Here is a 14,233-nt window from a genome sequence, read left to right as displayed (position 1 = left end):
TCTAAGTCAGAGGTAACAATTTTTTAAAGGCTATTGATATATATATTACCAAACTGCTTTCTCAAAAGACTACATATTTTTCATGTGACTCTGTGGTTCATGAAGGTGATTCCTTTTCCACTTACAGCTTTATGCTTTAAGAATGTGGTGACGTCAGTGAAGTATTTCTAATTCCTTTATAATTTACTATTCTAACATTTTGTTTAAATGCTATAAACTGAAAAGCTTCAGAGAGCATTTCAAAATGTACTTACACTCATGTTAAGTTACTTGCAATATGCAGTTTAAAGAGTTCTTACTAACTTCACCAAATTTTACCATAATACCACTTGACTCAGAACTGTAGCTTCAGAAAAGCAAAAATAAAATTAAGCTATGATATCTTAGAAAGAGCATGAGATTTTCAACCTTACAGACCTGAAGAAAACACAGAATATTGTACCTAATGAGATATGTAACCTTAGAAAATTGTTTTACCCCATTTGATTCTGTTTCTCCAACACTAAAATGGAGCAATGTCTACTGTTCCGGATTGTCGTATGAAGAGTGTGTGTGTGTGTGTGTGTGTGTGTGTGTGTGTGTGTGTGTGTGATGAGATACCGAAAAGGAAAAGGCTTGCCCATCACCATTCTATACATTCTATAGTTATAGGACACAAATCCCACTTTAGCATAAAGTTATTAGCTTTTAGTGTTTCATTCTTAAAATAGTCCTTTATATACTATCAAACATGTGAGGAATGCTTCCAACATAAAAGACAGTAAAACAAACAAAAAAGGGAACCAGAGGGAAAAAGACTAAGCAGAGTGAGAAAGACTTCAGCAAAATATAATATAGTATACCATAAAACAAGAACAGAATGCCATAAAATAGAAATAATCACAGAATAAAGAGTTCTTAAAAGTTACAAAAATAATAATAAAAGATGAAATTTTAAAAAAGAAGCACCAGGAACAAAAAGAAATAGAAAGTAACAGGGGAAAAAAAAGAAAAATATCTGAGAATTAATCCAGGATAGATACAATTTTCTCCAATAGGAGTTGTAGAAATAAAGAGAAACATCAGAGGAAAGAAAATCACAATAATAAAATAGCAGTAACAATAATGAGAACCCCAAAATCATCAAACTAAAAGACAAGTTTGAAAAAGCACATAGATGCCCAAAAAAGAGACCGTGAAATTTCCTGAGAAAAGCAGTACCAACCATCAGCACGGCCTCTGACTTCCCAGCAGAAATATCACAAGATAATAGAGGCTTACAAATTCTGAGAAGAATCTGCCTGTGCTCACCCAAACTATCAATCAAGCATAAGGGGAGAATAAAGTCATTTCAAACATGTAAGGAGTCAAAAAATTTTCCCAAACTCTCTTTCTTAGAAACCCACGAGAGGCAGAAATAAGATAAAGGCAACACAGGATCCTAAAACCGAAAGCAGAACAGAAAAGTTGTGGGATAACAGTGGTACCTGGGCAAGAAATAACAATAATAACAATAAAAACTGATGCAGGAGATGGGGCACCTGGGTGGCTCAGTCAGTTAAGCGCCTGACTTCAGCTCACCTCATGATCTCACGGTTCTCCCAGTTCATAGGTTCAAGCCCTGCATTGGGCTCTGTGCTGACAGCTCAGCACCTGGAACCTGCTTCCGATTCTGTCTCCCTCTCTCTCTGCCCCTCCCCTGCTCTCACTCGGTCTCTCTTTCTCTCTCTCAAATATATATAAACATTAAAAAAAATTTTTTTTAAACTGATGCAAGAGAATGAAGAGACACAACAGGAATATTTCCAGGACAAAAACAAGAACAGTTTAATGTAGCTAATAATTATTTTATGAACTTTTCCTAAATACATTCCATTCTTCACTCTCAACCTTTCTCTCTCTCCCCACCAAGCTCCAGGAGTTTATTTTGCTGGTGTTTCAAAAGAACACTTTTTTCTTAGTTTCTTCTGGGATCTCTCAGTGTTCTCATTTCCTAAGGACCAAAGTTCTTTACTTCAGCCCCTGCCTTCAATAACAAGGCATTAAAGGACCTGCTTTCCTGAGAACAACAAAGATCATTTAATAATGCTATTGATAGCCACTTAATAGCCCTGTTATAGAACACTGGGGAACAAATAGCAACAGACACATATAAAACGTATAAAGAAAAGTATGTGAGACAGAAAAAAACAATCATAATGCATGTACTGGTTCAGAAGTAAACAATACTCAGTGATTACAAATGTAAAAACCATTAATTTAACAATCAACTGTGATATAACTTTCTAATTAAAATGGAGGGTAATTTGGATAGCTGGGATGTGATCTTAGAAAAATAAAGTCTCAACCAACAAAACAAGAAGTCAATGGATAATAACAATTTATAAATTAAGAGATAACTACATAAGCACAGAGCTATCAGAAGAAAAACTTGGAACAGCTGAAACTCATCTCTTAGGAGTAGGAATGGACAGAGGTAGTAGCAGGTTGCTATGTTTTTGGGTTTTGTTTTTTGTTTTTTGTTTTTGATTTTTTCATTTTAAGCCTATATAAGTTTTAAACTGTTTGGAGAATACTTACATAAAATGATTTAAAAATAAAACACAGCCTAAACTTTTGTTGTTTAAGAAGGAAAACTTGGAGAGGCACCTCCAAGTTGCTTACGCATCTGACTTCATCTCAGGTTATGATCTCACTTTTGGTGAGTTCAAGCCCCACGTCAGGCTCTGTGCTGACAGCTCAGAGCCTGGAGCCTCCAGATTCTGTGTCTCCCTCTCTTTGCCCCTCCCCGGCTCTCACCTGTGTGCGTTCTCTCTCTCTTTCTCTCTAATTAAACATTAAAAACAATTTTTCTAAATAAATTTTAAGAAGGAAAACTTGGAAAGAGAGGACAGAGAAACAGACCTAAGTGAGGGAAAGGGAGAGGAAAAGAATGAAGTAAAAGCAAAAGAGACACTATACAGAGAGGATCTATAAAACACCTCAGAAAGTAGCTTTCTCAAAATGTTTTTTGTTAAATGCAAAAGAAGTAATCAAAGTAATTTAACCTGATTGCTAATTACTATCTCTGGAAAGTGTTAATTATTGTACTATATTTGTAAATAAGAAATAAGCATCAGTAAAATAGCTTAATTATTTACACTGTATTTCTTCATTCACTCTCCCATCATATCCTAATTTGGCCTACTCTTCTTACACACAGATGTCCCAACTCCTTCCCAGACAACCATCCTGCCTCTTATTGGTTCCTTTCACAGAAGACCTTTCTTCATAATGGCACACCCAGCTCAAGAACTTAACACTGTCCATTGCCTAGGTTTAAAATACTCTACCTGGCTGTGAAATCCTCACACTGCTTACTTCTCTTCAAATCCAGTACCTGCCCAGGACAAATCCTCTGTTCCAGTCACTAAGGTCTTCTCGCACTGCCATTCTCCCTGGTGTTACTACCGAAGGACTACTTTTATAGTTCATGCTATTGGTCACCCCAGAAAGGTTTCTATTTACCTGTCTCATTTACCAAAAATCTCCTCATCTGTCACAGTCCAGTCAAGTCATATTGACTCAGGATATACTGAATGGTTCACTGACCAACGCACTTTAAATTTACTAAATAAACATACTGTACTTATACAGTTGTCAAATCCCTAGATTATCCTTCATGTTATTTAATTATTGCCTTTCATCTTTCTGACCTGAATCTGTACTTTAGCACATATCAATCAATGTTCTCACACATTCCAACTTTCTAATTTAGAAGCAATTAGATCATTATGTAAAAAATTCACAAAAGATTATTCAGATATCTGGTAATCAAAAATAATCTGTTACAAAAATTCTTTACTAAAGTCTCTTCATAATTTTTAGTGTGCTTCATTCCAAGTTAAAATGAAATGGGTTTAAAAACAAATGGAATGTAGAGGATGGTGTAATAGATATTGAGAGGAAGGAGCCTCTGAAAAGTTTTCTTTGAAATTCATGTTACCTGAATTCTAATATTTTAGGAATAAATATCCAATAAAAGTTTGGAATTAAAGAAGAACAATATGGTAAGAGTAAAAAAAATATGAGAAAAGCTTTGTAGAGTTCTACTGTGTGCAAAACCTTACTTACAGTAGAATAAGTATGTGTCCCAAACAGAAACTGTTATTCCTGTTTTGAGAGATGTTTTATTTTAACGCTCCCCTTCCATACCCATATGGCAAATAGTACATAGATGGGCCACAACTACTAACAGAAGAAAATTCTATCCAATTTTCAAGAGAGAAATTCAAAATACCTATTATTAAGAAAACCCATATGTGAAGTCCCTAGTATCCAGGCAACAAGTTGTCATGAGCCATGCTGTATTGCTGGGAAAGGCTTTGTCCTAATGCAAACAAAACAAAACAAAAACGCACTTTTGTCTCAGTTCCTGAAAATCTGCATAGCTATATTAATGAAAAAGAGAAGCCAAATTGGGCATGTTAGCATGAACAGACGTTCAATAAACAGTAATGGAATGGAGGAGATTTATACCCCTTTGTCGAGACAATTAAAAACAATTAAAGTTATCCTTGTCAACAGCCAGCTTCTAATGTTGTGTGCAAAATTCACAAGAGGTCTTCCTGCCAATAGTATATTTGACTATCAAAGCTTTGACAGAAAACTGTTTTTGCTTTGTCCTACTTGTTCTGCAAGTTTTTTAACAATTGTCTTTGGCAACTTAAGAAGAAAATTTGGCACGGAGATTTTGTTAAAATGTACATTAAGGCTGCCTGCCAAGGTAATAGTATAGAACAGGTGCTGTCAGAGCCAGAAGGTGAAAGCAAAAGAAGGAAACCAATAGACAGAACGAGCATAGGAAATGACCCCAAAACAAGGCAGCCTGTGCTTCATACTGTTACCAACACCTGGTCCAGCCGGAAGCCATCCTTCGGCCACTAGTCCAGCTTGCAGTTGTTTACACATCCCACTGGCAGGCTTGGCTACATCTTCTGCCTTTTTTTTCTTCTTACTAAAAGAAATTCTATTCTGTGAACTTTTGATTCCCTACTTTTGATTCCCTACTTCCAATATATAATGAGTTAGTGATTTTTCTGATTTGTTTGAGCTCTTATGATACAGCCAGGAAATAACCATTTTTGTCTTACTAGAAATTCCTATTTATTGTTAAAGTTTGTACACTTATATATGTTAAGACATTATGGATTTGGGGCTGATATCCTTGGTCTCTTTTACACATTAAGAAAATTACAGATGATCCCTGATTTACAAAGTCTCATGATATTGCAACTTTAAGATGATACAAAAGGGATGTACATTCAGTAGAAACTGTACTTCACATTTTGATATTTGATCTTTTTCCGGGCTAGCAATATGCTGTATGATATTCCCTTGTGATTCTGGGCAAAGGCAGAGACCTGCAACTTCCAGTCAGACATGCAATCACAAGGGTAAATGACCCATATGCTTACAACCATTCTGCTATCCATATAGCAATTCTGTTTTTCACTTTCAGGACCACATGTAATGAATTACATGAGCTATTCAATGCTTTACTATAAAACAGGCTTTAGTTAGATCATTTTGTCCAAATATAGGTTAATGTAAGTGTTCTGCACACATTTAAAGTAGGCTAAGCTAAGGGGAGCCTCGATGGCTCAGTCAGTTAAGCGTCCAACTTCGGCTCAGGTCATGATCTTGCAGTTCGTGATTCCAAGCCCCACATCAGGCTCTGTGCTGACAGCTCAGAGCCTGGAACCTACTTCTGATTCTGTGTCTCCCTCTCTCTGCCCCTCCCTTGCTCATTCTCTCTCTCTCTCTTTCAAAGAATAAAGAAACATTTAAAAAACTATTTTTTTAAGTAGGTTAGGCTAAGCTATGATGTTTGGTAGGTGAAGTGCATTAAATGCATTTTAGACAGGTTATTTTTCAACTTAACGATGGGTTTATTGGGATGTAACCCCATCAAAAGTAGAAGATCTGTAACTAAATTTTTATTTTATATATTAGAAACCTATAGTTGTTAAAGACAGAGGGTCATGTTTTTGCTAAAAAAAAAAAACCCCCATATTTTAGAGGGATTATAAATACATTTAGAATGCCTTTGTGGTTCACCTTTAATCTCTTCATTTGTTTGTATATTTCACTTGGACCAGCTTTAGATCAGATGCAGGACTGCTAAACTGAGACTGGATAACAAGAGGTAGCTTATATCAAATGTTGACATAGGAGGTGTGGGGAAGCAAATTCCTACACTAAATATTCCTAAAATTAAATCCATAATACGTATTGTGTCTGTGTTATGAACCCCTAGACCTCAACTGTAGGAAAGGAAATCTTTTTGCCTTCTGCCCATCATAACTTGTTGGCTAGGGCTCTGTAAATGAGACTGACAAAAGAGAGATTAATAAGAGAAAACCAAACAAAAATTCATTAACATGTGCATTGGACATACACAAGACAGTACTTAGAGATGAGTAATTCAAAGATAAGGTTAGAATTTGGGGTCTATATATCTAACTTACTAAGGGAAAGGAAGCAGGAGAAAGGGAACCTTGGAAAAGCAATCACTATTTGGAAAAATAAATGGGCCTTTAGGAAAATAAATGAAGGACGTGACAGCATTGTGGTAGTATCTGTTAGGGTGTGGTAATCTTAGAGTTGCTTTGCAGAAAGGGATGTAATGACTTTGAGTTCTTTTTGGAAGTCTCTGTGTTTAGGCAGATAAGGGATTTCAGGAACTCAAATACCTTCAGCTCAAAATAACTCTTATGCCAAAGAGGCAAAATCAGACATGGCATATCCTGATCCCCTCCACAACATTCCCCAGTTTTATTGCTCTCACTTCTGCTTCTTTACTACTCTTAATTTACTTTTCTACTCATAATTTCTACTCCTCATTTTATTTGTTTTATTTGGGTATTCTTAGCCTGTATTTTGACTGATAGCAAGCCAGATAAATGTCCATTAATCCATCACACTAAGCAGCATTTCTTTGAGAAGTGCCTCTTCTTCATTTTGCAAAATGTTGTCATTACCCTATGGACAACAGGTTACATTAACACAATATGGCATCCTTGTTTATATTTTCTTTATTGCTTAAATATTCTATATGGTTAGGTTTTGTACTTTTAAAGGTTATTTTTAGTTTTTGGGAAAAAACATAATTTAAATATTCTGCCAAAATTATTGGGTTTATTGAAACTACTAGTTTGTATCTCCTTATCCTTAGGGCACTAAAAAGACATGAAAGCTGATATCCTTACTCTGTGCAGCTTTGAGTGGGTGTTCACAGTCCTTCCATGATTACATGTGGTCATGCCAAAAAAAATTTCAGAAATACTCCACTGGTCTCAAAGGACAATCCAGCAGAAAAAAGACCATAAAACAGGACATTTAAAGGAATAATGCCAGAAAAGCTGGTCAAAGAAAAGTCTGTAGAATGGAGAACTGCCACTGTTAAAGTGGTAAGAAATATAGAATCTATGTTTATAACTGAACCCAAAATGTCCACATTATACAATAATATACAGTTGACCTTTGAACAATATGGGCTTGAACTATGCAGGTCCACTTATATATAGTTCCATAAATGTATTTTCTCTTCCTTATCATTTTAATAACACTTTCTTTTTTATAGTTTACTTTATTCTAAGAATATAGTGTAAAATACATATAACATACAAAATATGTGGTAATGAACTATTTATGTTATCGCTAAGGCTTCCAGTCAGCAGCAAGTTATTAGCAGTTAATTTTGAGGAAGTTGGAAGTTATACACACATTTTCAACCACCTGGGGTATGACTCCCTAGGTCACCTGTACACTAAAGTACTTTTGTGATTTGTTAATCACCATAATTTTTTAAATAATTTATTTATCTAAGTAATCTCTACACCTAACATGGGCCTCAAATTCATGACCCCAGATCAAGAGTCACATGCTCTTCTGACCAAGTCATCCAGGCACTGCCCCCCCATCACCATAATATTTAAAGGTTCCTTGGGGCACCTGGGTGGCGCAGTCGGTTAAGCGTCCGACTTCAGCCAGGTCACGATCTCACGGTCTGTGAGTTCGAGCCCCGCGTCGGGCTCTGGGCTGATGGCTCAGAGCCTGGAGCCTGTTTCCGATTCTGTGTCTCCCTCTCTCTCTGCCCCTCCCCCATTCATGCTCTGTCTCTCTCTGTCCCACAAATAAATAAATTTGAAAAAAAAAATTTAAAATATTTAAAGGTTCCTTATAAGTTATTTTTGCTTAAAAAACAAATAAAATTTATCCTCTTTATATGTTATCTTAAAATATATAAAAAGTGTAACCAAAGTTACCATTTCATCTCTCTCATTACAAAAGAATTACATAATGCATTTTAACATTTATAATGTATTTATAAGCTTTTATAATGTATGTTAACTAATGTATTTTCTAGAGTTAGAAAATGAATAAATTAAAATTGGTTATATTGCTTATTTCTTCTTTTGCTAAAAATCATTTTCTTCACTTATTCTTAGTTTCCTCCAAAACTTTTTTAGACTGTTTAAAGAGAATTCATTGACATTTTTTATTTACAAATTAACATGTTATTTATTTTTAAAATTGCATTTCATACGGATTTACTTTGATGGAACATCTTATTATGAATCAAAAAGTAAGGAGGAGATGTGGAAAAGAATTTTACCATTTGTGACAACTGATCAGGGAAAGAAGGAGTCCTAAGTGGTGAGCCTTTGAAGGAAGCCCCTGGTAGGTCAACTTATCCATTTTCCAGAGTTTTACATTTAATTCTGTCATCCCACACTATAAATATTGAGAGCCTCCTATTTGCAAAGTACTAAAATAGATCCTGAGAAAACACGGTGAATTAACCCAGGTTCTTGCTTCTAAAGACCTTATATTCTAATAAAAACATTTATATAGGTGTGAAGGAGGAAGATGACCTCCTTTATTATGCATAGTAACTAGTGCTGTGAGAATTTGACCAGCCAGATTTGAAGAGAACATCCAATATCAGATGAAGTCTTTCTAATTTAACTGCCACTATTCATAATTATATCTAAATTCCTAAGCATGGCTAAGCAAGGCTCATGAGGACATTCATGATCTGCCTCATGCTTAATTCTTTATAGACATATCACGCTATCTTACTCTACTTCAGACATTACAAACCACTCTGCAACTACAACTTAATCTTCCTCCACCTTCTACTGACACATCACTCCCTGAGCATCCATCCCGCGTCTGGCTTAGGTGCTCACTGCATTTATCCTATTGTACCCCATGCTTTTCCCTATTGTTTTCATTCATTATACTACCTTGTATTTGCCTATTTTTTGACTGACTGCCACTACATTGTGAGATCTTGAGAAGCAGATACATATTCTTCACCATCATGTCGTCAATATAAAGTAAATGGCACATAATAAGTGTTCAATAAATATTTGTTGAATGAATGAGTGAATTAGTTCAACTTCTATTTCCAAGAGAAACAGAATATTACTAATTGGTCCATTCCATGATCTTTCAAGTAGAAAGCTAAATAATCTCAAATGACGGCACAATCTATAACCAATTATACTGATTAAAATCTCTTAAAGTATAATTATATGAAGATTTACTTTACTTTAATATCCATAATAAAAAAAGCTGCTAGCAATTTGTAATTAGTTCCTTTTTTTTTCCAAATCCATATTAACTCAGAATTCAAGTACCACTATGATACATTTATAGAAGATAATTCGTATAACTGCTTAGCACAGTACGTGGCGCAGTACAAGACCTCAATAATGTTAGCATGATGGCAGGAGTGCACAATAGTGGACTGGTTTAGGGTGATGACAAAAATGAATATGTATCAATGATATTATGTACAAATTATACGAAAGACATGTATTCAAGATTATATCATAAAAAATGATAAAAATTTAGACAGATTTCAAAATACAAGAAATGCATAGGCATATTACTTCCTTACAAGTAATATGGTTATTAACATTATTATTAGATTAAGCATGATAACAGCAAACCATTGTACTGGAGAAGAGAATGTGAAATATAATTCCATAATTTTACAGTGCTTTGTAATGCATGGAATAATTCTCTCCAATATCCAAAAATGTAAGTAAACAATATTGACATCTGAATACTTTTGACAAAAACAGCAGTTATAGAGAGAAAGAGGGGAAAGGCTTTTATATTCTCTTAACTGTTCAAACAGTTTTACAAATATTTGTAAAAAGTCACCAATAGAGGGCTTACCTGGGGTCAAATGAGAGAGGCCCTAAACCATCAAAAGTTATTTCCAGTGTCCAGTGGGGAGATCTAAAACAGAGAATAACAAAGACAGTTTGTGACAAAGCTGACACACAGTATTCTGGAAGGAGTGAAATCAATTGTGACATTTTTCATTTATTTGTAAATGCCTCTTTGGCAGTACACTCACTCAAAACGACAGTTGATTCCTACAGAATAGGGGAGGAGATGGTAAAATAGAGAAATCCTGACAGTTGCTTTAATGAGATTCTGTATTAGGGCTACACTAACATTTTCCCCCAACAAGGAGCTTGCCCTTCATTTTCAATATCATAATTCAGTAATTTGGAAAATGTTATCTCTGTGAAAACTAAACCAGTCAGTCCTTAGAAGACACTGCCAAGTTTATTTTCTTCTTATTTTTCAATTAGGAAAAAATGGTAAAACAAGTATCTGAATAAATGTCAGCCATATAGACTAATTATGTCTTCTTATTAAAAGAGTATTATTTTTTATTAAAAATGGCAATATGGACTATGACTGAACAGGTCAAGGCACACTTTCCAGTAAGTCAATATTTGTTTGAAAATATTAGAGTATAATTAAAGCTATATCTTAAAAGCCTTTAATGTTAATATTTTAAGTTCCTAAGGGAAAGGAAATGATCAGCAAAGTAGTTTCACTAGTCTTTATAATTTGAGCAACTCCAAATTAAGCAGTCTCAAGTCTCCACTTCATTTATTCATTCAATTGTTCTTTGATCATATGCTAAGTTCTTGGTGAAGTTGCAAAGCAACTGGCAAAAACTTACTTCTGAAAAACACATAAATTTTGTGCATGTAAAACATGTGCAGGTAAAATGCAATCCAATCCTGGGCTACCCAGAATCTATTATTTATTTGTCAGCCAATAGGTATTTAGTGAACTGGTAAACTACATAAAGTCAAATATCTGTGAACAGCAAAATGAAAAAACATGCATTTTGGTATTTAATACGCCAGTACAATCTTTGGCATTATAGGTTCAAAGTCTAGATTCCAGAGAAGTGAACTAATTAAGAGACAGGAGAGAAGTAACAAGCTTTTGTTTCTAATTTTGTTGTCCATAAAGTAGAGTTAGTAATATTTACTGTATATGATTGTTAGGATTAAACAAATGTTGGGGGAGGAATAAAACACCTAGCAGAGTGCTTGGCTCATACACAGTAAGCTGTCAAAAATAATATACTTATAATAATTATAAGGCTTTATCTTGATCAAAACACATGACATCTTTCTCAAATACAACAGGAACATAAGTAGCAACATGAAATAGGAGGAAACCCCGGCTGTCAGGATACTATAATAAGAACTCTAGTTCTATCTCTCCCACTAATAGCCTCTTTGCAACTCAATTCTCTCATCACAAATATGGCACTGACATTCCTATCCTTACATAAAACCCCAACTTAGCTTGGCTATGAAAACTGTCTGGGTACTCCAAGTACCCAAATATTATACATTCTTTTGGAATATGGCCAGTAAATATGGCAGTGAGCACCATTTAAGTCTGGCAAATTAACCGTGGTCCAAGATTTGGGGGTGGTAATTTTACCCAGCTTGACAATGGTTAATTTTTAGTAATGCTCAATACAGCTGCCAAACTGCTTAAGCAGGTAAATGTGTACAGACTCGTGAAAGTTTTTGTCTCCTTATTCTATCTTCAGTTTACCTACAACACTGGTTCCCAAATGTAGCTACATATTAAAATCACTAGGGGGATGTGTTCAATGCTAATATCTATGTGCAACCCAGACCAATTCAAAATATTTTTTTAAAAGCTTCCTAGGTAATTGTAATGTGCAGCCAGGGTTTAGAACCACTGGCCTACAGCTGTATCATTTCTCTAATAAACACTATTGGCTTTCTACCTATTTTTCTTCTTTTCTTTTCTGTGAATCAGAGCCCCTGATTCACCTTAGGTGTCTTTTCCTAAGAAACTCTGGAGTGAAAGCTTATGCCCAGATTCAGGACAACTTTGATTGAGGCTCAGTGAATCATAGTGGTCCCAATTCCTTTGCCAGAGATTGACTTCAGGGTATATATGTTACCCTTATAAAATGGAAGGAAGGTGTGCTGGGGTTCTTAGCAAAGTTTCCACCCTCCTAACAAAATGCTTTTTCTCCTGCTGTTACATATGGATATGATGCCTAGAACTGATGTAGTCATCTTGTAAGCATGAAGGAAGACAGTCTGAGGACAAAGCTAACATCTTGAGGATGGCAGAGCAGAAGGTTAGAAAGAAACAGAGTCTGTGATAATGTCATTCAGCTGCTGCAGTAATTTGTCCCATTTCTGAACTTACGTGAAACAAATTCAAACAGCATCAAAGCACTCTGTACTTACATAGCATCCCAGCTATATTAAACCAACAAAGACGGGTATATCCCAAGTCTAAGTTTTGGTCAAAAATTTCTTTTATTGTTTATATTTTGAAATCCTTTATGAAGTAAACCAACTGGTGAAAACTGTTCCATTTTTTCTTACAAACCAGATAATTCTTAGTTTTATTTAAATGGCTTTATAACATTTATTTTTACTAAAAACTATTGTGCAATACACAATATAAGAAATTTAACAGCAGATCCCATCAAATAACTTTTTTCAGAAGTACTAATTTGTTCTAGTGTTTTATAGACAAATGTACACAATTAAAATATATTTTCCTACAGCACATATACATATATATATGTATATGTATACATATATAAATACATATAAATGCATATATATGCATATACATATATATATACACATATATAAATTCATGCATGTGTTTGCTTTTTTAAGTTGTTGCCAGCCATATGGGGCTTAAAGTGGAGAAAAAAAATGTGTTTTTTAATATCCAACCACAATAATCACATGATTTCCTAATAACTTTGTTTTTTCTTTTGATTCTATATGTAGCTTGCTTGCTTTTCTTTATTTATCTATTTAATTTATAGCTTGCATTTCTTGAATGTAGTGAGTCTTATTATTAAATGTCCAGATTATAATTTTGGTTCCAAAATGTCCTCTCTTTTCTTTAAGTGGTATTTTCCTGACCCAGAAAATACTAGGGATACTTTGGAATGATGCTTTACTGTCAACCACACAGTTGGAATGAGATTAAAAGGGATTTGTTCCAAGATCTACTATGAAGTTTTAAAGTGGCTAACACTATAATTACCATGTTCCAATTTGACATTTTAAATCCAGTTACTTACAAAATCTCTAAGTTCCTTTGTGTTGCTTCTCCCTCTCTACATCCCATTTATAATTTCTGTATTATTTATTCAACAATGTAAAAAAACTACCAACACTTTTGTAGAAAAGGGGGACACAGACTATCCTTGGTAGATGGGCTCTGCTAGATAGAGAAGAAAACATACAGGAGTCTGAGCTTTTGGGAGCATCAGAAATGATCACACAGGAGAAAACATGAAGTGGAGCTGATGGAGGGCTCCATGACGTGATTTCTTCCCACATAACCCACCAAATCATCAATTAAGTTATAAATTTATAACTGTCATGGCATGCATAATATGATGGACTTCTTTGAAATCAATAGGGGATATAGTTTGGTGCAGGACCAAGTAAGTATAAAGGGCCGAAACTAAGTAGGTTCAATGAAGAAAGAAAAGAGTACTGGAAAACAAGAAGGGAAGAGTTTCTGAGAACATTCCCTGCCCTAGAATAGATTAGGGTGCGAAACAAGCATTAAGCCAATTTCCCCTCAGTATAGACTGGGAAATCTTAGTGTATTCTTTTGTCTACCTCACTATTCTATGAGCTCCTAAGAACAGTGTTATCTTGTACTCTTTGAATCACAACAGAACTCAATAAATGACTGAATTAGCTTCAAGTGGGGAAGCTCCTCCAAAAAGGGTCTTTTCATTTGCATACCACTCCCAAATCTAGGCAAGCTCTACACCCAACTTTCCTTTTCTACTCAAAATGTAAAAAAGACTGACCTCTCTTTTTTTTTTTTTTTTTAATTTTTTTTT

General features: G+C 34.8%; 1 protein-coding gene across 3 annotated transcripts in view; it reads right to left on the bottom strand.

The window, feature by feature from the left end:
- Window positions 1-14,233, bottom strand: part of NAALADL2 (N-acetylated alpha-linked acidic dipeptidase like 2) — a 1,339,397-nt gene that overhangs the window by 1,234,297 nt on the left and 90,867 nt on the right. For all 3 annotated transcript variants that reach the window (XM_040480794.1, XM_040480792.1, XM_040480793.1), the window contains exon 2: window positions 10,216-10,278. The gene's annotated coding sequence lies outside the window, so the exon portion shown is untranslated. The remainder of the gene's footprint in view (window positions 1-10,215; window positions 10,279-14,233) is intronic.

This window comes from Herpailurus yagouaroundi, unplaced genomic scaffold (genome assembly GCF_014898765.1).
Source record: "Herpailurus yagouaroundi ecotype Mexico unplaced genomic scaffold, PumYag 159, whole genome shotgun sequence".
NCBI classification, from domain to species: Eukaryota; Metazoa; Chordata; class Mammalia; order Carnivora; family Felidae; genus Herpailurus; species Herpailurus yagouaroundi.
This window is presented reverse-complemented; position numbering and strand designations above follow the sequence as displayed.